This window comes from Oryctolagus cuniculus, chromosome 1 (genome assembly GCF_964237555.1).
Source record: "Oryctolagus cuniculus chromosome 1, mOryCun1.1, whole genome shotgun sequence".
Lineage (NCBI taxonomy): Eukaryota > Metazoa > Chordata > Mammalia > Lagomorpha > Leporidae > Oryctolagus > Oryctolagus cuniculus.
Window position 1 is genome coordinate 142213582 of NC_091432.1, and position 23575 is coordinate 142237156.

Consider the following 23575-nt stretch of genomic DNA (forward strand, 5'->3'; position numbering starts at 1 on the left):
TTAAGAAGGAATTTAAACAGGTTCATTCCTTAACCAGTTGCAGATTCTGCCAATTTCACCTCAAGTTCTGAGTCAGGTTCCTTCCTGTCTACCTTTAATGTTTAAAAGTGGTTGTTCCCCTACCCCCTCTACTAACTTTATCATTTGTAAGCTGTATGACCCTGGCAAGTCAACCTCTGGATTGAATGTTTTCTTTGCTGAAATGGACATTCCTTCACCATCAAGACTAGTTGGAAGATTTTAAATGACAAAGAGCAATTGTTATTAGGTCCCTGCATTGCCTGGAGGTGTTTTGAAAGCACAGGTGATTATGAGGATACAGTATTGATTACAGTATTGATTATGAGGAATTGATTTTAAGTATTTTAAAAGCCTAATGCTAGATTCTTTAGGTTAAAAAAATTTGGATATTTCTGAAAAACTTCCATATTACTAAGAATAAAAGAAAAAAAATCCCAAGACAAGCTAATACCACCGACAGGACTGAAGTTTGTAGAAAATGCTGCTTTCCATTTACTTAAGTGGTTTAAATACAGCGTTGAACTGATTTGAACTCGAATCACACACTGTATGGAACTGATTTGGGGCCGGGGGATCATTAACCGAAGAAAGCTGTCTTTTTTTGTTGTTGCTGTTGAGCACACAGCCCGAAATTATATTCCAGAAACTGTTTGGACAAAGCCTCAATTTTTCTGCATTTTGAACAGAACCTGAAAAAACACTGTGGTTGCAAACGCCGGATTTTCCTCGCAGGGCCCGCCCGGACTCGGGCGCGGGTGCGGGAACACACAGCCCACCTCTCCGCTCCGAGCGCCCCCAGCCCGGCCCCAGGCCTCCCGAGCCAGGCCGACTTCCGCCCGAGCCTCGGCCCCGGCGCGCCCCGCCCCCACGGGCCCCAGATTCGTCGGAATTTTCCCGCGATGCCGCGGGAGCGCGCGGGGACGCTCGCCAGCCCCCAGAGTGCACTGCGGGCACGTGTGCGCGCGCGCGCGGCTCCACCGCCGAGCGACCGCGGGAAAATTCCAAAAAAAAAGTCAAAACAAAACAAAAAGCCAAGTTAAGAGGCAAAGCCAAACTTTCAAGCCACAGAGCCCGGGCGGTGGCTTCCTCTCCGCCCCTGCCCAAACTGCTGAAGCAGCTCTGGCGAGGACCACCCGGTAAGAGGCCACAGAACGAGGAGTGAAGGCAGCTGCTTCCCTTGGGGGTCCGGCCGACACGTCAGCCATGGGCGGGGGGGAGTGGGGGTGGGGGAGCGGCGAGTGGGGGTGGGGAGGCAGGGAAGACTCGCGAGAACCTCCGCGGCGCCCCGCGCCTCGCGGTGGGTGAGCGGGGCTCCCGCCGGGTGCCCAGACTGAGGCGAGGCGGTGGGAGGCGGCGCGAGCCCGCGGGGGCGGGGCCTCGGGCGGGGGCGGGGCGCGCCGAGGGGGTGGAGCCAGGGGAGGGGGTCGCGCCGAGGGGAGCCCCGGGGCGGTGGGAGCTGGAGGCTGGCGTTTCGCTGCTTTTTTTGTGCGTTGCGCGCAGGCCCCTGTGTGTGTGTTTAAAAGGAGAAGCGCAGAGGGGAAGTTCTTCGCCTTGGGCCGGTGGGAGCTGCGGAAAGCTCGCGTGCTTTAAGGCAGCACCCACTCCCCAGCGGGCCCCGTGCTCGCCCACCGCCCGGGCTCCGGGAAGGGGCGCGGCTGCTACCCTCCCGCCCTCTCAGCCCTGGACGGGAGGAGGGTTCGGATGAGCGATTGTCTTCCCCACAGCCCTTTATTCAGAACCCTTGAGAGTTTTTTTTTGGGGGGGGGGGGCGTATTAACAACTACAAACCCTCTGATCCTGATGTAAGGACTCCAGCTCTGGAATGAACAGAGAAGGGGATTTGGAATTTTTGAAACGTGAAAAGTTTGGGGGCAGAATCTTAAGAGGCCAAGGACTTTCCCAGCAAAGACCTGTATGTGCCTGGGTTTTGTTCTCGTCCGGGATTGTTTGAAAGCTGCTGGTTTCGTGGTTTTCTTCTAACCTGGGGCCCATTTCATGCATTTAAACAGTGATGTGACTGACTGAGTCGTTTATGGCACGAACACAGCACCTTTGGGCCACCCAACTTCACTATTTATGAATGCCACTCACCTTTAGTGATAGGCTGCTCAAAACATTTTCTGATTACACCCTCTAGGCGGAGGGAGGCTGTTACAAATGATGGAATTCATACCATGTGTTGGGATCAGTCATTACATACATAAGCTTAGAAAGCATGCTCGTTGTGACATTATCCATTAAAGTTAAATCAAGTTGATGCTTCTCGTGGAAATAAGCACTCATAGGCATGGACTTATATTCATACACAAGACTGCATGAAAAAAATTTGTTTTCCTCTTTGTATCAAGGGCCTCTTTCACTTCTCCCCTCACGTAAAAGATTTTGCTTCTTTACAACTGGCTAAGTTGTACTTTGGTGTATTGTACATTTTAATTCATTCTTTCATTTTTGAGTCAGATTTCTTGAAAAACACTAAGGCCTCAGAAAAAGCCAATTTCGTGTTGGTATTTTTTGTTCTGTTTTCTAATGAGAAGCCTTAACTTGATTGATTGGCTGGATGTGGAAGATGTGTTGTGGCATGTGTATGAAACTGCATGTACATCTTCAGTGATATTTTTAATCAGTTCCATATTTCAGCAAGTAGTTCCAGTAACAATCATACAAATTTTGTACTTATGAAAACCAGCTACAGGGAGGCCAGCTTGGCCAACAGAAAGTTGGATTGATTATCTAGGCCACAGAAAGAGCCAGAAGAATCTCACATGAGTGGTAGTCCATGGTGGTAGTGGTAGAGCTTCAGGTGATCAGATTAGAGATCAGCATCAAGTGTTTTTTTAAAATTTTGTTTTAACCTGGGACATGGATATTCTCTGTTGTTTATAGATCCTTAATGACTGGCTTTGTAATATGCAAAACCTGTAGGAAGTATAATCAAGATAATTTTCATTATCTTAATAAGGATACAGAAGTGGAGGAGAAACAAAAATTGAGATATCATATGTCTTAAGGTTTTTTTTTTCCAAACTCAATACATGTATTTGTATCTGGCCATTTCATATAAGTGAGCTGATAAAGTATGTGGTGTGTCTGGATTCTTTCACTGAGATAATGCTTTTGAGAGTCATGGATATAGATATAGATATGTGTTTGGACTTGGTTTGGAAAGGAGTTTGTAACATTATCTGGGCCATTTTACTAAGCTCTTCCTAAACTCTGCTGGGTATGTAGAAATCGTTTCCCTGCAGCAGCAGTTATGTAGGGGACTGGATAATCTTCCTGGATAATGCATTCCTGGCACTTTTCTCTAGTTACAAGAAGGCAGAGTTCATACAGAGATCACCTTTTTGAAGAAGTTGTGTATTCTATTTTCTAAACAAGTGGTTTTAGAAAATACGGTAAATTTTTGGAACTGTTCAGTGTTCACAATTCGGGTATAGAATATTTACATTACGTTGACAGGTTTGTATATGAAAGTTTGTAGTCAGTCTTGACTTTGCCTTCAGCTTTAGGCAGCCATTTCTGTCTCTCTACATTAGGCTTTTCCGGACTTTCCATATACACAAATTCATAAAATATATGCTGTGTTTGGATTCTTTTACTTATCATAATGTTTTTGAGATTCATCCATATTGTAGCATCTATCAGTCGTTTGTTTATTGGTGAACAGTATTCCATTGTATGTGTACACCCACACTTTGCTTATCAGTTGATGGACATTTAGGTTGCTTCTAGTTTTTGGCTGTGATTAATAACGCTACAGTGAACACTCATATGCAAGTCTTTGGACATGTTTTCTTTTTGGAATAGGTACCCATGAGCCTATAAACAATCTTGGTCCATACTTATGGTGTCAACTACTTTTTGTTAAGGTGAAATATTCTGGACATAGAACTGAATCATTAGCTAGTTATTCCTTCCATTGTTTCACTGTTTACTCAGGCTCCACATTTTTATCAAAATGATGCTACCCAACTCCCTTCCTCCCTTCGACATCCGTCTTAGCCCCAGATAAGACACCAGTAATAGCCAAAAGCTGCACACAGGCTGTGCTATAGACATGAAAACTGTTGAGAAGAAGGTTGTGAGTTGTGAAGCTGCTCTGTGAGGTTCGATGGTAGGTATTTTTTTGTCCTCCCACACACCCAATTCTGAAAGTTTTGTCCTTCCAAGAAGACCCTTTGCTTTTTCTCAGGAAGGTGCAGGACTCGGACTCGGGCTGATTTCTCTGAGGTCGGGGCTGATAGATTAACGTCTGGCTCCCAGGTGGTGCCCTATCTGAGAAACCCTCGCGGCGCAGGGGTCTACTTTGTCCCTCCCACATCAGTGCTAGGGAACTGTGCCCACCACATCCTCCTCTTCATCTTCTTCCAGCACCTCCTCCACTTTGGTCCTCATGGTGCCAATCTGCATTCTGGGGTGCTGCTCCCAGCAGCGCCCAGGGGTTGGAAAGGTATTTGTGGTACCGCAGGTGCGCTGTGTCCGTGTGTGTGGCAAGGGGACTTCCGCAGGCCCCTGCCGACGGCCCTCCCTTCCCTTCACCGTGAAGACATCTGTTCTTAGTTTTTCTTTAAAGGTGCGTTACAGAGTCCGTCTTCCGCGTTCGCGTCTGCGCATGCCATCGTCTGCTCCGGTGCTGCTGCAGCGTGGCCTGCCGTGGCTGGTACTGCTTCTGCTCTTGCATAGAGCATCTAGTGTGCGCCTTGCCAGTACCAGCGCCCAGGCTTCTGCGCTGCCTCAGCACCTGTTCTCAGGCGTGTGCCGGGTGTCTGGCCCTGGCAGATAGACTTTCTGCAGCGCTGGCCGCCCTCTGTGTGTGAGGCTTCGCCCGCGGAGCCTCATGCAGTGTGCGCTGTGGTCGGCAGCACCTGGGGTCCGCGGTTTACCCAAGCATGCCCCTCAGGCAGCCTCTGGCGTGGCACTCTTCTGTGAACAGCTTTTCCCCGCACCCTGGAAGATAGGTTTCTGGCAAGTTAACAGAAAGTGATTTTCCAGCAAGTTATGTAATAAGCCATGCCTGTTCAAAAAAGTGTAGATCTCATTCTTGGGGAGGAAGGGGTGTTCTTTCTTGGGACCTTTGTCTTGGTCCTAGGAGTGGCTGCTGCTACTACGTCTACTATTCCCAAATTCTCCTGAATAGCCAATCTTTTGTTACTCCAATTCCATTATGGTGATTTTTGACTTTCCATACTAAAATTACTATGTAATAATTTGTAGTTTCTCTTTCCTGATTGTACCATCATCTTTGCTTCTAACTTTTCAAGAAATAATGGGCTGTTGTTGAGGTGCAGTGGCTTAAGCTGTAGCCTGTGACTCTGGCATCCTTCATGGCCGCAAGTTCCAGTTGCCAGTTTCAGTCCAGATGTTCCACTTCCCATCCAGCTCCCTGCTCATGTTCCTGGGAAAGCAGCAGAAGATGACCCAAGTACTTGGGCCCTGCCACCCCCATGGGAGACCCAGATGGAATTCTAGGCTCCTGGATTTTTCAGGCTATTATGGTCATTTGGAGAGTGAACCGGTGGATGGAAGATCTCTCTCTCTCTGCTTGTAATTCTGCCTTTCAAACAAATAAATAGATCTTAAAGAGAAAAGAAATAGTGGTGAGATTGTTTTGCCTATTCATTTTCTTGAACTGTGAAAGTAAAACCCAGGGTAATGGTTATTAACCTGGGATTATGGTTATTACCACTTGTGCATGACAAAAGACAGATTTTAGTGAGTATATGTCAGACTTTATAAAGCGAGATTTTGGGTTTATATTTTCTTTTCTCCTTCTGAGACCTTTGAAAATTAAAAACAGTAGAGGTATTACGAGAAGTAGGGCTGAGGGGGAAGAGGAGGGGGTCAGGCTGTGGTCAAGCTGTGGTTAGGCCATGCTTTTCAGGGAGCTGAGTACACAGATGACCTGACTTTACACCTGACGCAAAGTCTTGTTACGTTTTACCTGTGCTTTTCATTTTCCATATTTCTAGGACTTGTTTTTTCATTTTCCTCTAGAGGCCTAACGCTAATTTTGTAATACAGAATATCTGTGCCCCATAAACATTTTATGTAAATTTAATCTATCTAAGTGGAATCTGAGATCTGGGGTCTGGTACTCTGGTAACTAAGATAGGCTGAGACTGTTGTTTTTCACTCACACACACACACACACACAAATGATTCAGGGCATACTCTTAGAGTAAGAGTTTAACTGTGTGACTCTTTACCTGGTTAAGTTCAAAGGTGCAGAGGTTAAATGCCTTTATTTCTTTTATAAGAATTTTGAGGGGCAAGTGTTGTGGTATAATGGGTTCAGCTGCTGCCTGTGACAGTGGCATCCCATATGGGCACCAGTTCGAGTCCCGACTGTTCCGCTGCTGATTCAGCTCCTTGCTAACGTGCCTGGGAAAACAGTGGAAGATGACCCAAGTGCTTGGGCTCCTGCTGCCCACGTGGGAGACCTGGGAGATGCTCTGGGCTCCTGGCTTTGGCCTGGCCCAGCCCTGGCCATTGCGGCCATCTGGGGAGTGAACAGCAGATAGATCTCTCTCTCTCTAGTCCTTTCCCTCTCCCTCTTTGTCTCTCTATAACTCTGCCTTTCAAATCAGTAAGAGAAATAAATTAAAAAAGATTTTGGAGATGCTGTTTACTTTTGTGACTCCAAAGATCCTCCTGAGACAGGTTCCTTTTAGTTGTCATTTTCTGTTGTTGTTTTTGTGTCTTTAAAGCTATCACATTATAAGGCCCTTTACTCCATCATTCTGATTCATAAACTGTGCTCTTAGATTTCCTTATCAACCCCTGGTTCTTTGATGATCTTTTGTGGTTATAAATATGACTTTTCCTCTGTCCTTAGTCACTGTTAACTCATAGTATTATCTTATGTGTATATGCTGACTTCCACAAGTCTTGACCAGCTGCTTCACCTGTGTTCATTTTTTATTCCATTGTTAACAGCCCACCAGCATCCTTTCCTCCCTTCTCTTTCCTAACAAGGCCTAGATTTTTCTTCAGTGGCCATGAATGTATAGGCTTTGGGGAACAGGGACCCCATCTCTAGCTTCTGGGGTGGACTTTGGTTTAAGTAACCTATTTTATTTCTTGGTCACTGTCATTGGCTAGGGGTATGCATAAGCTCATGCACCTGAGATCCCTTTCCTGGGATTCTGGGACAAAGTGTGTTCTCTGGGTGTTCTGCAGTATAATATGTCTTCTGTGCTGGCTGAAGCTATTTTGCTATCATCGGGGGAGCAGGAAGGAGAGATGGATCAACTGTGACATCTGTACTATCTCTAGACCTGGCAATTTCTTGAACCAACAAATTTCCTTTACTGGGATAGCCAGTTTGGTGTGGCAGAGACATTTACTGCTTACTCAATATTGATATCTTCCCGCATGTTTCCCTGTTCACTTGGGGTCGTTTGATTGTTCTGGTCACAAGGCTTTAAGCGGCTATTTGTAGGTAGAGGAATTTAGTGGGAGAGGCTTGACCTTCCAGCTCTGTCTCCTTCTTACAGTGGTGATAACGGAGGCTGGGTGTTGAGATGTCAGGGCAACTGCTATCCTAGATTCATAAGTGAATGTATATGGGACAGTCCTATCTACCCTTCCACCTCCCACATGTACACCGGGCATGTAGCATGAGCAAAAAGTTACTGTAGCATAACTTATCCTAGTTTGATGAATAGGATTAGGTTTTCAGTTTCTAGAAACAAAAAACATCTAGGTGATATAGTATCATTTTATAATTCCTAATGCATTGGGTATGCATAACACATCATGCATTTTGATCGATTGGTAAGACCTATACTTGTCTGAAGGTGCCAGTTTTATTTAACCCTAGCTTTCTGAATTTGGGCTTCCAAACAATCTTGTCTAACATGGATTTTGGGAATTCCTTAGCTTACCTCTATTGATAGTAATAAAGCCTATGTAGATATGGAGTTGGACAAATGATATCTGGTTTCTACTTTTGTTTGAAACTACTGGTTATGTATCTCTATACATAGTTTCTTTTTTAAAGGTTAGCATTTTTATTTTAAAAATTTATTTATTTGAAAGTCAGAGTTAGGGGCCCGCGCTATGGTGTAGGGGTAAAGCTGCTGCCTCCAGTGCCAGCATCCCATATGGGTGCCTGTTCAAGACCTGGCTGCTCCACTTCTGATCCAGCTCTCTGCTATGGCCTGGGAAAGCAGTAGAAGATGGCCCAAACCATGGTCACCCGCGTGGGTGACCCTGAAGAAGCTGCTAGCTTCAGATCGGTGCAGCTCCAGCCGTTGCAGCCAATTGGGAATGAACCAGTGGATGGAAGACCTCTCTCTCTCTCTGCATCTTCTTCTCTCTCTGTGTAACTCTGACTTTCAAATAAATAAATAAATCTTAAAAAAAAAAAAGAAGAAAGATTTAGAGATGGGGGAGAGAGAAAGATATTCCATTTGCTGGTTCACTCCCCAGATGGCTGCAGTGGCTGGGGCTGGGCCAGGCTGAAGACAGGAGCCAGGAACTTCTTCTCTGTCTTCCACCTGGGTGGCAGGGGCCCAGCTGCTTGGACCATCTTCTTTTACTTTTCCCAGGCCATTAGTAGGGAATTGGATGGGAAATGGAGCAACCAGGACCCAAACTGGCACCCATACAGGATGCTGGTGTCACAGGCAGTGGCGTTATCTGCTGTGCCACAATGCTGGTCCCTGTTCTCGGGTTTTGAATGAGTAACGCTGTGTTATAATATCATGCATTTTATTTATGAAGCAGTTTTTTCTGCAATATTTGGCACCCAGAAGAGAAGCCTATATTGCTAATTCTGACCAGAACTGTTAGCTTTCTTACTCATTACACTAAAAACGTTGGCAAAGCTTTTGAAATTTTTGCTTGATGATAAGTGTTTTTGATGAATTTATATGGTTTCGAAACTATGTAGAGCCGGCGCCGTGGCTCACTAGGCTAATCCTCCACCTTGCGGCGCCGGCACACCGGGTTCTAGTCCCGGTTGGGGCGCCGGATTCTGTCCCGGTTGCCCCTCTTCCAGGCCAGCTCTCTGCTATGGCCAGGGAGTGCAGTGGAGGATGGCCCAGGTGCTTGGGCCCTGCACCCCATGGGAGACCAGGAAAAGCACCTGGCTCCTGGCTCCTGCCAGGATCAGCGCGGTGCGCCGGCTGCAGCGGCGGCCATTGGAGGGTGAACCAACGGCAAAGGAAGACCTTTCTCTCTCTGTCTCTCTCTCTCACTGTCCACTCTGCCTGTCAAAAAAAAAAAAAAAAAAAAAAAAAAAGAAACTATGTAGCCAAATAATACAAATACAAAAATTTTTGTATGAAATACTTGATAAAATATAATTTTTATTTTAAAATTGAGTAGTAATTTAAGCAAGCAAAGTGGCACTTAAAATATCTTGAATTTTGGTTAGTGACATTCCTTGGGAAACATTAAAAGTTAGACGTTTACCACTGTTTAGTTCTACAAGTTTGTGCTTTTTATGCATATATATATATACATGCATATGTATGTATGTCTAAAATTGTTCTGAGTCCTTTTGGTGTGAAAAGAATTTGATTTTAAGATGATTTTAATTTTAAAGGTAAAAGACCACCAAATACACCAAACACCGGAGTAAGGGAGAAGGTTTATTGTCTGGCGGTGGGGGGAACCTGACCAACAGGCTAGATAGAATGAGCAAAGAGAGAGCCTGTGCAGGAAAGCAGGCTTGTTATAGCCTTACAGGGATGAGGGAGTGGGAACAGCGAATCCCGTTAGAGTGGGGGTGGAGTTGATGCTTGTGGTTGGGCCATTTGGTCGCCTGACTCCTGGTAAGCCAGGCTGGATGCTAGAGAGGCTGAACTCATTGTATATGATAGTGATTGGGCCAGAGCATCTGGGGCTTAAGATGGCACCATTTCACTAACAAAAGGAATGTGTTCTTTTTTTTTTTTTTTTTTACATTTAAAAAATTAAAGAGAACAGATTTAATATAGTTCATAGGTACATTTCTAAGAATACAGTGATATTGCCCTTGCTCCCTCCGTCTTCCTTCCTTCTTTCCTTCCTTCCTTCTTTTTTAAATTTTTGCGGTAATATATTTTTAATTCATAGTCGTTCAATGGGCTTCCTAGCCTAGACAGCTCATAGCAAGAGTCTCGGGTGATTGCTGACATCATAAATAAGAGTGTCAACTGTCAAATCAACAACAGGAGTCACTGGGTTCATGCTCCCCACGCAGGATCTCTGTCCTTAATATGTTTAACTATGAAACTCAAAAACAACACTACTAGTCGAACAATACCCTATACCTGGTTCGGTTGTGTGAGTGCAACCTGTTGAAATCTCTGCTTAGTATATACTAAGTTGATCTTCAGTATATGAAGGTAATTGAAAATGAAACGTGATGAAGGGTGGGATGGGAGAGGGAGTGGGTGAGGGGAGGGTCACGGGAGGGAGGGAGGTCCGGGGGGCGGGGAAGCCACAACAATACAAAAGATGCATTTTATATTCTACTTAAAACTATTGGTTGAACTCTGTAATTAATATACAATTACTCTTAGGTGTTTAATTAATGCTATAACTAGTACTCAAATAGTATTTTACACTTTGTGTTTCTGTGTGGGAGCACAATGTGGAAATCTTTACTTAACATATGCTAAACTGATCTTCTGTATATAAAGATAATTGAAAATTAATCGTGATGTGAAGGGGAAGGGGAGAGGGAGTGGGAGAGGGGAGTGTTGTGGGTGGGAGGGAAGTTACGGGGGAGCGGGGAGGAAGCTATTGTAATCCATAAGCTGTACTTTGGAAATTTATGCTCATTAAATAAAAAAAAAATTCATGGTCGAAGGCTTAATGCGCCACTAAATAAGGAATTCAACAAATAGAAAGTAGAAAGGCTGCTTGCTGTTCAAGAATGTAGATAAGGACTATAAACAAGAAAGATCTGTTTTTGAGACAAAATGGTAGAAATAGGGCAGAAATTTGAAAATATTCTTGTACCTGATCAGAACCATCCTCTTTTTTTAATTTAATAAAGTTTTATTTTTTCAAAATGTACAATGCATTGGACCTGCTCACGCATCTTCACCCACGGCTGGGGCATCTCCCCCCTTGGTGTTTCTGGTGTAAATCACTTGAGCTTTGTGCTTTGAAACCAGTTTGATAAGTCCTTTATTCAGGAGCTCCTGCAGGGCTGCCCTGGCCAGGGACCCGCGGATCTTCAGTCTCTCAGAGAGCACGGCCGGAGTTATGAGCTTGTAGTTGGGAACCTCCTTACAGAGCTTGTCCTACGTAGCTTTGTCAAACAAGACTAGGTTATTGAGCTTGTCCCGAACTTTGCCTTTAGACCACTTCTTCTTTTTGGCCTTGCCTCCAGACTTGTTCACGGGGTCCTTGTCTTTCTTGGCCGACTTTCCGGCATCTTTTTTCTTCTTGTCGTCCTTGGGCGGCATAGTGAGGTGCGGAGAGCAGCAACGGCCACCTCAACCTTGCAAGATGTCGGACAAAAAAAAAAGATAAGAACCATCTTCAATTACATTGTTTTCTGTCTTCTGTGGCTAAGTAGATGACTACACTTTCTTTATTTTAATTGATTTGAAAGGCAAAGTTAGAGAGAGAGAAAGAGAATCTTTCATCTGCTGGTTCACTCTCCAGCTGACCGCAATGGTCAGAACTAGGCCTGTCCGAAGCCAAGAGCCAGACGCCTCCTCCAGGTCCCCCAATGGATGCAGTAGCCCAAGCAGTTGGGCCATCCTCTGCTGGTTTCCCCAGCACACTAGCAGGGAGATGCATCAGAGTGGAGTGGCTGGGACACAAACTGGTGCCCACATGGGATGCCAGTGCTGCAGGCAGTGGCTTTACATGCTACACCACAGCACCAGTCCCATACTTATTTATTTTTTCAAGATTTTATTTATTTATGTATTTGAGAGGTGGAGTTACAGAGAGAGGGAGAGACAGAGAGAAAAGGTCTTCAATCTGCTGATTCACTCCCCAAATGGCTGCAATGGCTGGAGCTGGGCCAATCCAAAGCCAAGAGCCAGGAGCTTTCAGATCTCCCACGTGGCTATAGGGGCCCAAGCACTTGAGCCATCTTCTGTTACCTGCCCAGGCCATATCAGAGAGCTGGATCAGAAGAGGAGCAGCTGGGACTCAAACCAGCGCCCATATGGGATGCTGACACCTCAGGTGGAGGCTTAGTCCACTATGCCACAGCACTGGCCCCTTATTTATTTATTTTTCCCCTTATTTATTTTTAAGTGTTTATTTTCTTCTTGAAAGGCAGAATGAGAGTGTAAGTAGAATGATATGGGATGCCAGCATCACAAATGGCATCTTTTTTTTTTTTTTTTTTTTTTTTTAGATTTATTTGAAAGAGAGAGAGAGATCCTCCATTCATTGGTTCATTTCCCAAATGGCTGCAATGGTTGGGCCTGGGCCAGGCTGAAGCCAGGAGCTTCTTCCAGGTCTCCTACATAGGTCACGGGCCCAAGCACTTGGGCCACCTCTGCCACTTTGCCAGGTCATTAGCAAGGAGCTGGATCAGAAGCAGAGCAGCTGGGACTTGAACTGGCGCTCATATGGGATGCTGGCACTACAGGCAGTGGCTTTACCTGCTACGCTACAACTCTAGCCCCACATAAGTGGTATTTAACCCACTGTGCCACAATACTGGCCCCAGAAATTGGAAATATTGAGTTGCCCATAGATGTGGTGAGCACTGTTAGACTCTTCTACATACTCTTATGTTTCAGGCATGGTGCTAAGGTCTGGGGATATAATAGTTCACAAAATATATTTTGTTCCTGTTCTGGCAGAAGTTATACTCCAACATAAACTAGGAGGTGCCATGACATCCTTGGTTATTTGATGGAAGAAGAATTGCTTAGTGTCTTCCATTTGCTGTTGGCCAGATAATTAATTTCTCTTGCTTGACATGATTAAGGTAATAGTTTCATAAGAAAAACAAATCCCATTGAATACATCAACATAAATCATGGTAGAATTGAAGCTTTAAATATAAACAGTTTTCAACATGGAGCATTAGAGGGAATAATTAAAGCATTAAAAAATTCTCATCAAAGTTCTTTTCAGCCTTGTGATATTTTTTGAAATAATCCTGTTGGAAAGCAAACATGGTGGAGTTAGTAAAGCAGACAAAAGATCTCTATTGCTGATATGCTTGGTGTGGTTTTTTTCAGTCAGTTACTAACATTTAAACCCTAAGAGATTTCACTTAGAACAGTCTGTGTTTCCAGCTTTTATAAAGCGAAAGCCATCTGACGACACCGAGCTCTCTTTCAGCAGCAGCTGGCAGGAGCTAAATCCTGGCTGTCTTCTTTGGACACTGCTGTGTTTTTTAGTCGCCTCAAGCCCAACTGATTGTTTTACTCATTTAATTTATCCATTGTGGACATTTGAATTTATGACCTTTGTCTAGAGTAATTTACTAACTTTTGAATCACTTTGAAATGTATTCAGTTGTCAGACTCACACTTAAAAAATAAATGAATAGATCAGAATAAGTTTATCATACTTACTAGGAAAATTACTGCAATAATTAGTGCTCTCTGGTGAGTTGACAGTTTCTTATCTGTAGAAAAAAAGATTATTATTCCACAACAGTATTATACTATATATCCTTTAGAAATCAGAGCTTTTCATTATATTGATTTTTTTAAAAAAGCATTGATTTTATAAGCATGGATTTCTAAAACTAGATTTGTATATTTTTATTTGAAAAGCAGAGTTACAGAGAGAGTGAGTAAGCTTCCATCTGCTGGTTCACCTCCCAAATGGCCTCCAATTGCTAGGGCTAGATCCGGCCAAAGCCAAGAGCCAGAAACTCCATCTGGGTCTCTCATTTGGGTGATAGGGGCCCAGGCGCTTGGACTATCTTCCACTGCCTTCCCAGAAGCATTAGCAGAGAGCTGGTTTGGAAGTGGAGCATCTGGGACTGGAACCAGTGTTCATATGTGATGTGGGTATCACAGGTACCAGCCTAACCTACTGTACCACAAAGCCAGTCTTGGATTTTTTCCCCCGACTTTCTTTGTTTTCTTGGGTTGTTTCTAACATTACTTTGGTCATAAACTCTATGAAAAGTGCTTTGTACTTCCCAAATTGTTTTCAGATAGATATATATTATTCTCACAATTTTATATTCTAAAGATAAACATTATAAAAATAAAAAACACATTGAGACCTTTTCAAAATAATTAATTTAGCCCAGAATTAGGTGGTTCCCAAGTGATTGCTCAAAGGAGTATAACTTCTGAAGAACTTCTTTGGTTACTTGTGTTTGTGCAGATTTTAAATGGGACTTAATTATTATTGCATGATAACTTTTTCAGTAATCAAAAGAGTTGAGCATTTCTGGTTACCCAGACTCAACCAATCTGAGCAGAAAACATTCACCTTCAATAATGACTTCTTTTTGAAGTGTTTGCATAGAAGGAAACTGAGGTTAGTGGCAAGGTTGTTCGCTGTTACCCAGGGAAACTAACTCCCGTCTGGTGCTCTTTTCAGTAGCCCCATGTCCAGGGTGGCTGAAGCTTCTTATTGAAACATTCCTAAGCAAGTCTTTGGCAGGCTTTTTGTTGCATCTTTCTACTGTGTAAATAGAGGCATTAGAAGAAATGAAATCTTTGAATACTGCCTAGCCACTTTCTGCTTGGTAATGTGCCCTGGATCCACAGTGTATCTAAAATGCACTTTCCTTCAAACAAAATTTGAATTCCACAAACACAAACTGAGTTTCCTAATGTTTGTATATGAATGGAAGTTTTTGTCCTATTCTTCTCTAACCAATACCATAAAACTTCTGACGGTCATGGTGCATTTGTTGTACAATGTTAATCCAAAACAAAACTTTATTCTGACTAAACTTGTAGCTATAGAGAGATACCAAACTCATTTCCATTGATCAGTACAACATGTTTGTACCAACCAGATCTAAAAACTGTAAAGGAGTGCCATGCTGTAAAGACCTTATTGCCATTGTAAACACAGTGCAGCTGTTAGATATCTAGCAAAACCTCAGGTTAAACAATTCAGATTGACTGAAGATGACATTCCAGACCCATTTTGTAGAACATAAACACTCTGAGACATGCCTTTGAAATAAGTGGAAGTGTCATTAATATTAATGCCACCGAATTCAAGGCCGAGAATCATTTCTTTTTGAGCTTTATTTTTACTCCTAATTTTGCACTAAAATATGCTTTTAACCTGAAGTATGGTGTGTTTGTTTATAGCCTGAAAAAATTTGATTCTGTTCCTTTTGAATTGTGGGAATGCAAAAATACAGTGTAAGTATTTTATTTTTTGTGGTCATTGAACTTAAATGGGATTCTTAAAATTAAATTTGGCAAAAATTAGTTGTTAATGAAATCCAGTTGCGTTGGCCAATTAAAAAATAAAAGGACATTAAAAATACTTGCTTTTTGAGGATTGTATTAGAGTAACATTTTAAAAAGATACATTCAAGGAAATAATTTTATTCCAAATTTTGAGCATGTTTCTTGTGGTTTTTGCCTTTCAGTTAGTTCAGGATAGGACAAAGATTCAAAACCTGCACCCCCACTCTCTCATTTGTTTTTCTCCTCACTTTCCACTTAGTGGGACAACTGGTGAGGTATGTTTGGCCTTGTGGCCATTTCTAGAGCTACTTTCTGTGCTCTGGTTTCCTGCTAAGTCTTTTGTTAAATTTAAGAGTATGCAAAAGTTCACTGGAAGTTCTGAATGAACTCAACTTTAGCCCGGTTCTTGTACATGCATGTGTATATGTGTGTAGTGTTTGGTTTTTGTTTGCTTGTTGATGACTGCGTTTTAAAATTCCATTTGCCTATTATTGATTTTTCTTAATTGTACTCTTGCGGAATCTCTAACTTATGGAGAAATTAAATGACTATTTATAATCTATCCTCATTGCTTTATTAAAGAGCCAGCATTTATCAAAAGAAGACAGTTGAATCTCATTTAAACTTGTTCCTCAGACATTTTTAGGGGGCCAGTGCTGGTGGCGTAGTGGCCTGCAATGCCGATATCCCATATGAACTCGCTGCTCTACTTCTGATCCAGTTCTCTGCTAAATGGCATTGGAAAAGCAGTGGAGAATGGCCTTGCACCCAATTGGGAGACTTGGATGAAGCTCTTGGCTCCTGGCTTCAGCTTGGCCCAACTGTAGCATTGTGGTCATCTGGGGAGTGAACCAGCAGATGGAAGATCTCTCTGTCTGTCTCTCTCTCTCTCTCTGTAACTCTTTCAAATAAAAAAGTAAATTTTTTTTTAAAAAGACCAATACAGCGTTTAAAAAAAAAACCACAAAGTTAATATGGTAATATCTTATTCAGAGGGACTTTTTTTCCTTATATACTGATGAATCTTTGTTCAAAAGAGCTTTATTGAGATACGCTTCACACATCATGCAATTTGACCTTTTGTTGTCAGTGCTTTTAAAAATTATTTATTTGAAAGGCAGAGTTACAGAAGGGGAGATAGAGAAATCTTCCATCTGCTGGTTCACTCCCCAAACGGCCACAATGATCAGAGCTGGGCCGATCAGAAGCCAGGAGCCAGGAGCTTCTTCCAGGTCTCCCAGGTGGGTGCAGGGGCCCAAATGATTGGGTCATTTACTGCTGGTTTCCCATGTGCATTAGCAGGGAGCCGGACCAGAAGTGAAACAGCTGGGACTTGAACTGGTGCCCATATGGGATGCTGGCAAATGGCCGCTTAACTCACTATGCCACAGTGCGGGCCCCAGTGCTGTGGCTCTTAATGGGTTCACAGTTGTACTACCATTAGAACATTTTCATCATATGAAACCAAAATTCCATAAGTCTTAGTAGTCATTACTTATCAACCCCCCCCCCCCCCCCCCCGTTCCCTAGGCAGTCACCTATTTTCTGTCATGTGGAGAACTTTGGATATTTCTATTAACATAAAAGATGCTACAAAGCTAACATTGCTTTTGCCTCTCCCTTCTTTTTTAACTTCTTTTTTCCTTTTTATTTTAAGAGATTGTGAAGGTTTCTTTTAATTCTTTTGGCATTTAGTTAAAATTCCTTATTTTGAAAAGGAAATCTGGACAGATACAAAAAGCCCCTTCCTTTCCTGTTTATAAACTTTTTTTGCAGCCGTCTTGGGATTTTCCTTCACTGTTACCCATTTTTTTTTTGTCTTGTCTTTGACATTGGATCTTTTGTTTACCATATCTTCTTAGTTTTCTCCCTTCTCTTGGTGGAATATATCTTCTTGTATCTTCCCAAAGCAGCATGTGTGTTAGGTAAATTATTTCTGGTCACTGCCTATTTGAATGTGGTGTTGAGTTTTAGTAAGGTGCTTTCCAGTTTTTATTCTAGACTCTTGCTTCTACATGAGATAAGAATTGAACAGAGAGACATACATAAAGTGTAGAAATGAAGGCAAGATTTATTTAAAGTGCAAGAATGAGTGTGGGCAAGCCCATGAGGAAAGATACTTGACATAAAAGGGCCAGAGAGAGAGGGCTGTCCATGAGCAGAGAACATGAGAGGAGGCCCAGAAGGGCCACTCCCATCTCCAATGGTCCCCTTTATAGAGTAGGGGAAGATTCCCCAATTGAATATGCAAATGGAATGGAATTTGGGCAGTTAGTATACTTGAGGTATTCTGGGAGTTTCATGGTACGTCCACCTGGAGTACAAGTGCTCATCTGGTGTCCCCTCCTTCCTGGTATGGGAGGAGACTCAGGTACCTCATGTGAAAGTGGACATACTGGATTGGCATGTGAGGAGGTGGAGTTAAGGTGCAGGCCTGGAGAAAGAAATGGTAGAACATTTTCTGACTCATTTATTCCTGTCTAATTCGTTGCCTATTCTGGGCCCCATATCAGAGTCACACATAATTGATAATGTGTGTGGACACAGACTACAGGTTGGAAATCACTTTTCTTCAGAATTGTGAAGGCATTGTTTCATTTCCTTCTACCTTTGATAATTTTGTGCTGATATGCCTTGATGTGGATCTATTTTCATCCGTCATATGTTGGGCACTTGGTTAACTCTTTCAATCTGGAAACTCCCATCTTTTAGATTTGAGAACCTTTTACATTTTTTTCAGTTTAAATTCCTTGCTTTTTATTGAGGTTTATATTTCTGCTAGTACATTTCTGATTTCCAAGACCATCCTCAGAATGTTCTTTTTGAAATATTCTCTCCTTGTTTCATGGGTAAGATATTATCTCTTTTCTTTAAATGTATTAACTTAGGACTTTAAAAAGTTTTTTCCCCTCATGTGACTTCCTTTTTACTTTTTTTTATATATTTTGGTTCCCACCTTTCATGTCAGAGACTTCTTGTATGCTTATGCTGTCAGGAAGCTAAAAAGCTAATTGGAAACTCTTGAATGACACTAAATTTTAGATTCCCTTTAAAGTGATATGGTTGGGTCTCATGGCAGAATCTTTGTTTTTTTTACTCTCAGGCTTACCAGAGTTGTCTTCTGTCTCTAAGTCAGGCTACCAGTATTCAGGGCCTGACTTGGTAGAAAGCTGTGTGTAGGGCGGACTATGTCAGCATTCATGTTCTGTTTTACATAGTCTTACTTTTTATAGTTCCTCATATCCTCATTTCCTGACCCATTTGGGCATCCGGTGATATAAAATGGGATATAAAATAGATTGGTCTTAGCTTTCCTGTTGTCCCTTTCAGATTCAGCTTTCTCTGTTATATTTAGTTACTACTACTTTATGTCCTTACTAGCTCGTGAAAATTTGTTGCTGTTTTCTCTTTATCTGTCCTCCTCATCCTGTGAGATTATCCTTAAAAGATTAAAATTGGGGATGAGAGTTGTTGCACAGCTGGTTCAGCTACCACTTTAGACAGCTGCGTGGGATTATTGGATCTTGGCTTTAGCCTGGCCCAGCCCTGGCTATTTGGGCATTTGCAAAGAAAATCACTGAATGGAAGATCTCTGTCTGTAGCTCTGCCTTTCAGGTACATGAAAAATAGATATTTTTTTAAAACTCAAAATTGGGGTTGGGGTTTGGCACAGTGGTTAAGATGCTGCTTGGTTTCAAGTCCTCGCCTGGCTTCCATTTCCAGCTTTCTGCTAATGACAGCCCTAGAAGGCAGCTTGTGATGGCTCAAGTACTTGGATCCGTGCCACTGATGTGGGAGAACTGGATTTGAATTCTAGTCCTCTGGCTTTGATCTGGCCAGCCCTGGCTGTTGTGAGTGTTTGGAGAGTTAATCAGTGGATGGAAAATCTCTATTTTACTGTCTCTCTGCCTTTAAAATAAAAACTTAAATAAATAAAAATTTAAAAAGATTAAATACATTTATTATAATTTCTGCAGGGTTTCAGGAAGGAATTTTACAAAGTTCATGTTTGATCTGCCATCTTTATAGGGAAATTCCTGTAACAAACATCCTCTTCCCTTTTTCCCCCCTTAATAATTTAATTTTTAAAGGTAAAAATTTTTATCTACTTCTGTATTTTATCCCTAAAATGACTGATAATTCCAAACTACTTTTTGAAAATTCTGATTGGTATACAAGGGAACTTCAAAAAGTTTTCTATGTCTTCATGGCTCAACTTAGGTAGGTTGTATGTGTCCAGGAATCTATCCGTTTCTTCCAGGTTTCCCAATTTGTTGGCATGTAGCTCTTTGTAGTAATTTCTGATGATTCTTTTTATTTCTGTGGTGTCTATTGTTACATTTTCTTTTTCATCTCCTATTTTATTGATTTGGGTCTTCTCTTTATTTTTGGTTGGGCCAAAGGTGTGTCAGAGTTGTTTATTTAAAAAAAAAAAACAGCTTTTTGTTTTGCTGATTTTTTGGTTTCAATTTGTTTATTCTCTAATTTTAATTATTTCTTTTCTACTAGTAGTTTTGAGTTTGGTTTGCTGTTGTTTTCCTAAGTCCTTGAGATGCACTGATATCTCATTTATTTGGTGCCTTTCCAGTTTCTTGATGTAGGCACCATTTGCCAAAAACTTTCCTCTTAACACTGCTTTTGCTGTATCCCGTAAGTTTTTGATATGTTGTATTGTCATCTTCATTTGTTTCCAGAAATTTTTTGATTTCTCTTTTGATTTCTTCAGTGACCCACTGTTTATTCAGAAGTATGTTGTTCAGTTTCCATGTGTTTATATATGTTCTGGAGATTCTTGAGTTTTTGATTTCCAGCTTCATTGCATTGTGGTCTGAGAAGATGCATGGTATGATTTCAGTATTTTTGAATTTGCTGAGACTTGCCTTATGGCTTAGTATGTGGTCAACCCTAGAGAAAGCTCCATGCACTGGTGAGAAGAATGTGTATTACAAAGTTCTGTAGTGCTGCAAGGTGAGGGAACGTCCAAGGTGACACTCAAGTTGGCTGTGGTAATTTTCTCTCTCTTTTTTTAAAAACAGAGGGGAGATTTGTTCTGCTCTGTTGGCATATTCTCATGCTCGACTCTTCTCCTCAAAGGAGACCAATGCGTGGGTGCTAGCCCTAGTGGGTACAGTTTTCGTCCGCACTGCCACAAGAATCACGCAAAAGATCCTTGCAGCCCCCAGTGTGAACATGGATCCTGCAGCAGTGACCCTCACCAGGGAAGCAGAGAACCCTGAGCATGTGGAGCCTCCCACAGTGACTGTCTGAAGTCCCAGCCACACCCTGTGCTCTCCTACAGAGCCACAGTGTTTTCCCAGTCCTGGCACACAAGGCTTCCACAGTCACAGCACCCAGTCCCCTGTCGATTGTCCCAGCCAGACTCAAGTGTCTCCTCTTGGCTGGTTGCTAGGCATGTGGACACTAGCTGGCACTGGTATTACTTATGTCCAAAATGGCAACTGCCTTCTCTTGGCTAGTTACAGGACGCCGGTGCTGGGTGGTCGGGGAGAAACATACCCCCTTTTTTTTCCTCTAGGTTTGCAGGTACGCTGTACCCCAGAGATCTCCAAGCTGGGCCCACGCCAAGCTCTTCCTTCAGCTTTATTGCCAGTGACTTGGGCTGCTGTAGTCTGGTCTCACCTCACTCCAAAGCTGGTGGTGAGGCTCTTGGCTGCTGGGGTCCCGAGCTGGGCATGTCCACGCCCTCCACGTAGGTCCACAGTGTCCCTCTAATTTGTGTGGAGTTTCCTCTGCCGTTTTGTCCCTAACCCTCCCCTGCAGCTGCACTCTCTCCACTGTTTTTTAAACTGTCCTCCCCTAGACTAGAGCAGTAAGCTCCCTAGTCTGCCGTCTTGAAGAATCCTGCTCATCCTTTTTTCTCCTCCTTATTTCTAATTCCTTAGGCTTCTTCCCTTTACTTAATCAATGTTATCCTTTTAAGATTTTCCTTCCGTTTTTATCTGACCATCTAGTTTTTTTTTTTTTTCTTTTATTTAATGAATATAAATTTCCAAAGTACGTCTCATGGGTTACAATGGCTTTCCCCCCCATACCGTCCCTCCCACCCACCACCCTCCCCTTTCCCACTCCCTCTCCCCTTCCATTCACATCAAGATTCATTTTCGATTATTTTAGTATACAGAAGATCAGCTTATTATACCTTAAGTAAGGATTTCAACAGTTTGTTCCCACACAGAAACATAAAGTGAAAAATAATAGATGATTTTTTTTTAAATGATGATGAAATCAGATCAGACCTATTGTCATGTTTAATCCCAGTGAGAGTCAAGTTGGGAATTGATAGTTTCTTTTTTTTTTTTTTTTTTTTTTAACAGAAGATCAGTTCAGTGTACATTAAGTAAAGATTTCAACAGTTTGCACCCCCATAGAAACACAAAGTGAAATATACTGTTTGAGTACTCGTTATAGCGTTAAGCCTCAGTGTACAGCACATTAAGGACAGAGATCCTACATGAGGAGTAAGTGCACAGTGACTCCTGTTGTTGACTTTACAAATTGACACTCCTGTTTATGGCATCAGTAATCTCCCTATGCACCAGTCATGAGTTTCCAAGGCTATGGAAGCCCTCTGAGTTCTCCGACTCTTATCTTGTTTAGACAATGACCATCTAGTTTTTCACTGGATGGGGATGGGAGTGTGAGGTGAAGAAGGTGGGAAGTAAATATGCCACTTACTGATATAAAATAAGGTACAGGGCTAGTGTTGTGGCATAGCTGGTAAAACCACTGCCTACAATGCCAGCATCCCATATGGAAGCCTGTTAGCTGCTTCATTTCAGTTTCCAGCTCCCTGCTAATGGCCTGTGAAAAGCAGCAGAGGATGGCCCAAGTGTTTGGGCCCGGTTTCCTATGTGGCTCTTGGCTTTGGCCTGGCTCACTGGTGGCTGTGGTGGCCATCTTGGGAGTGAACCAGCAGATGGAAGATCTCTCTCTCTGTCTCTCCCTCTTTCTCTGTAACTCTTTCCTTTTTTTTTTTTTTAAAGATTTATTTATTACTTGAAAATCAAAGTTACACAGAGCGAGGAGAGGCAGAGAGAGAGAGAGAGGTCTTCCATCCAGTGGTTCACTCCTCAATTGGCTGTAGTGGCCAGAGCTGAAGCCAGGAGCCAGGAGCTTCTTCCGGGTCTCCCAAGGACTTGGACCATCTTCTACTGCTCTCCCAGGTCGTAGCAGAGAGCTGGATCGAAGTGGAGCAGCCTGGTCTCAAACTAGCGCCCGAATGGGATGCCAGCGCTTCAGGCCAGGGTGTTAACCCACTGCGCCACAGCGTGGGCCTCAACTCTGACTTTCAAATAAATGAATAAATAAGTAATAAATCTTAAAACAAAAACCAAGATATTCAGAAACCTAGTTCTATTTTGATTCCTTGTGTTCAGAAGACCATAAAATTGGCTTGTCACTAATACCAAGTGACATATGTGTGCAAACCCTTATAAACTGATAGCTAATAAAGTCCCTACTTCCCAGGAGTTTGTGATGCATTGTGGGAGAAAGGAGCAGCCTGTATAGAAGCTGCAAGAAAAATATGACAGTAAAGGAAAACCACCTTGACAATAAGGGTAGTGACACACATTGTGAGTTTAAGATAGATGACAGGCTGGTGCCGCGGCTCAATAGGCTAATCTTCCGCCTGTGGCACTGCCACACCGGGTTCTAGTCCCGGTTGGGTTGCCGGATTCTGTCCCGGTTGCCCCTCTTCCAGGCCAGCTCTCTGCTGTGGCCAGGGAGTGCAGTGGAGGATGGCCCAAGTGCTTGGGCCCTGCACCCCATGGGAGACCAGGAGAAGCACCTGGCTCCTGCAATCAGATCAGGCCAGCCGCGGCGGCCATTGGAGGGTGAACCAACGGTAAAGGAAGACCTTTCTCCCTGTCTTTCTCTCTCTCACTGTCCACTCTGCCTGTCAAAAAAAAAAAAAAAAAGAGAGAGAGAGAGAGATAACAGTGGGTTGATTTCCAGAAAGACATAAGTTTTTAGTATACAGAGATGCATTATGTTTGTGGTACTGTTAGTAAGGTTAAGTACTGAAAAAAGTTAAGTAGTTACTATGGCATAGGACATATGCTGGGGCTCAGAAGACAAGATTTTGTTTCCAGAAGGCAATTAGAGAAGGACAACAGTTCCAGTAATAAAGTGGGCTTTTTTTTTTTTTTAACTAGAGTGTGGTCTGAATGTGGGTGTTGATTATGTATAACCTTATATCTAGCAAAAGAACCAAT

At 42.8% G+C, this 23575-nt stretch overlaps 1 protein-coding gene and 1 pseudogene across 4 annotated transcripts in view; one reads left to right on the forward strand and one right to left on the reverse strand.

Annotated features, from left to right (window-relative positions):
- The first annotated feature begins 897 nt into the window (after window positions 1–897).
- FANCC (FA complementation group C) overlaps window positions 898–23575 on the forward strand; it is a 249943-nt gene continuing 227265 nt past the window's right edge. For 2 of the 4 annotated variants that reach the window (XM_070049811.1, XM_070049814.1), the window contains exon 1: window positions 965–1157. The gene's annotated coding sequence lies outside the window, so the exon portion shown is untranslated. Of the gene's footprint in view, window positions 1158–23575 lie in introns of all 4 variants that reach the window. The other 2 variants (XM_008257648.4, XM_070049801.1) reach the window with 2 other exon arrangements.
- Window positions 10996–11493, reverse strand: LOC127482814 (small ribosomal subunit protein eS25 pseudogene; annotated as a pseudogene).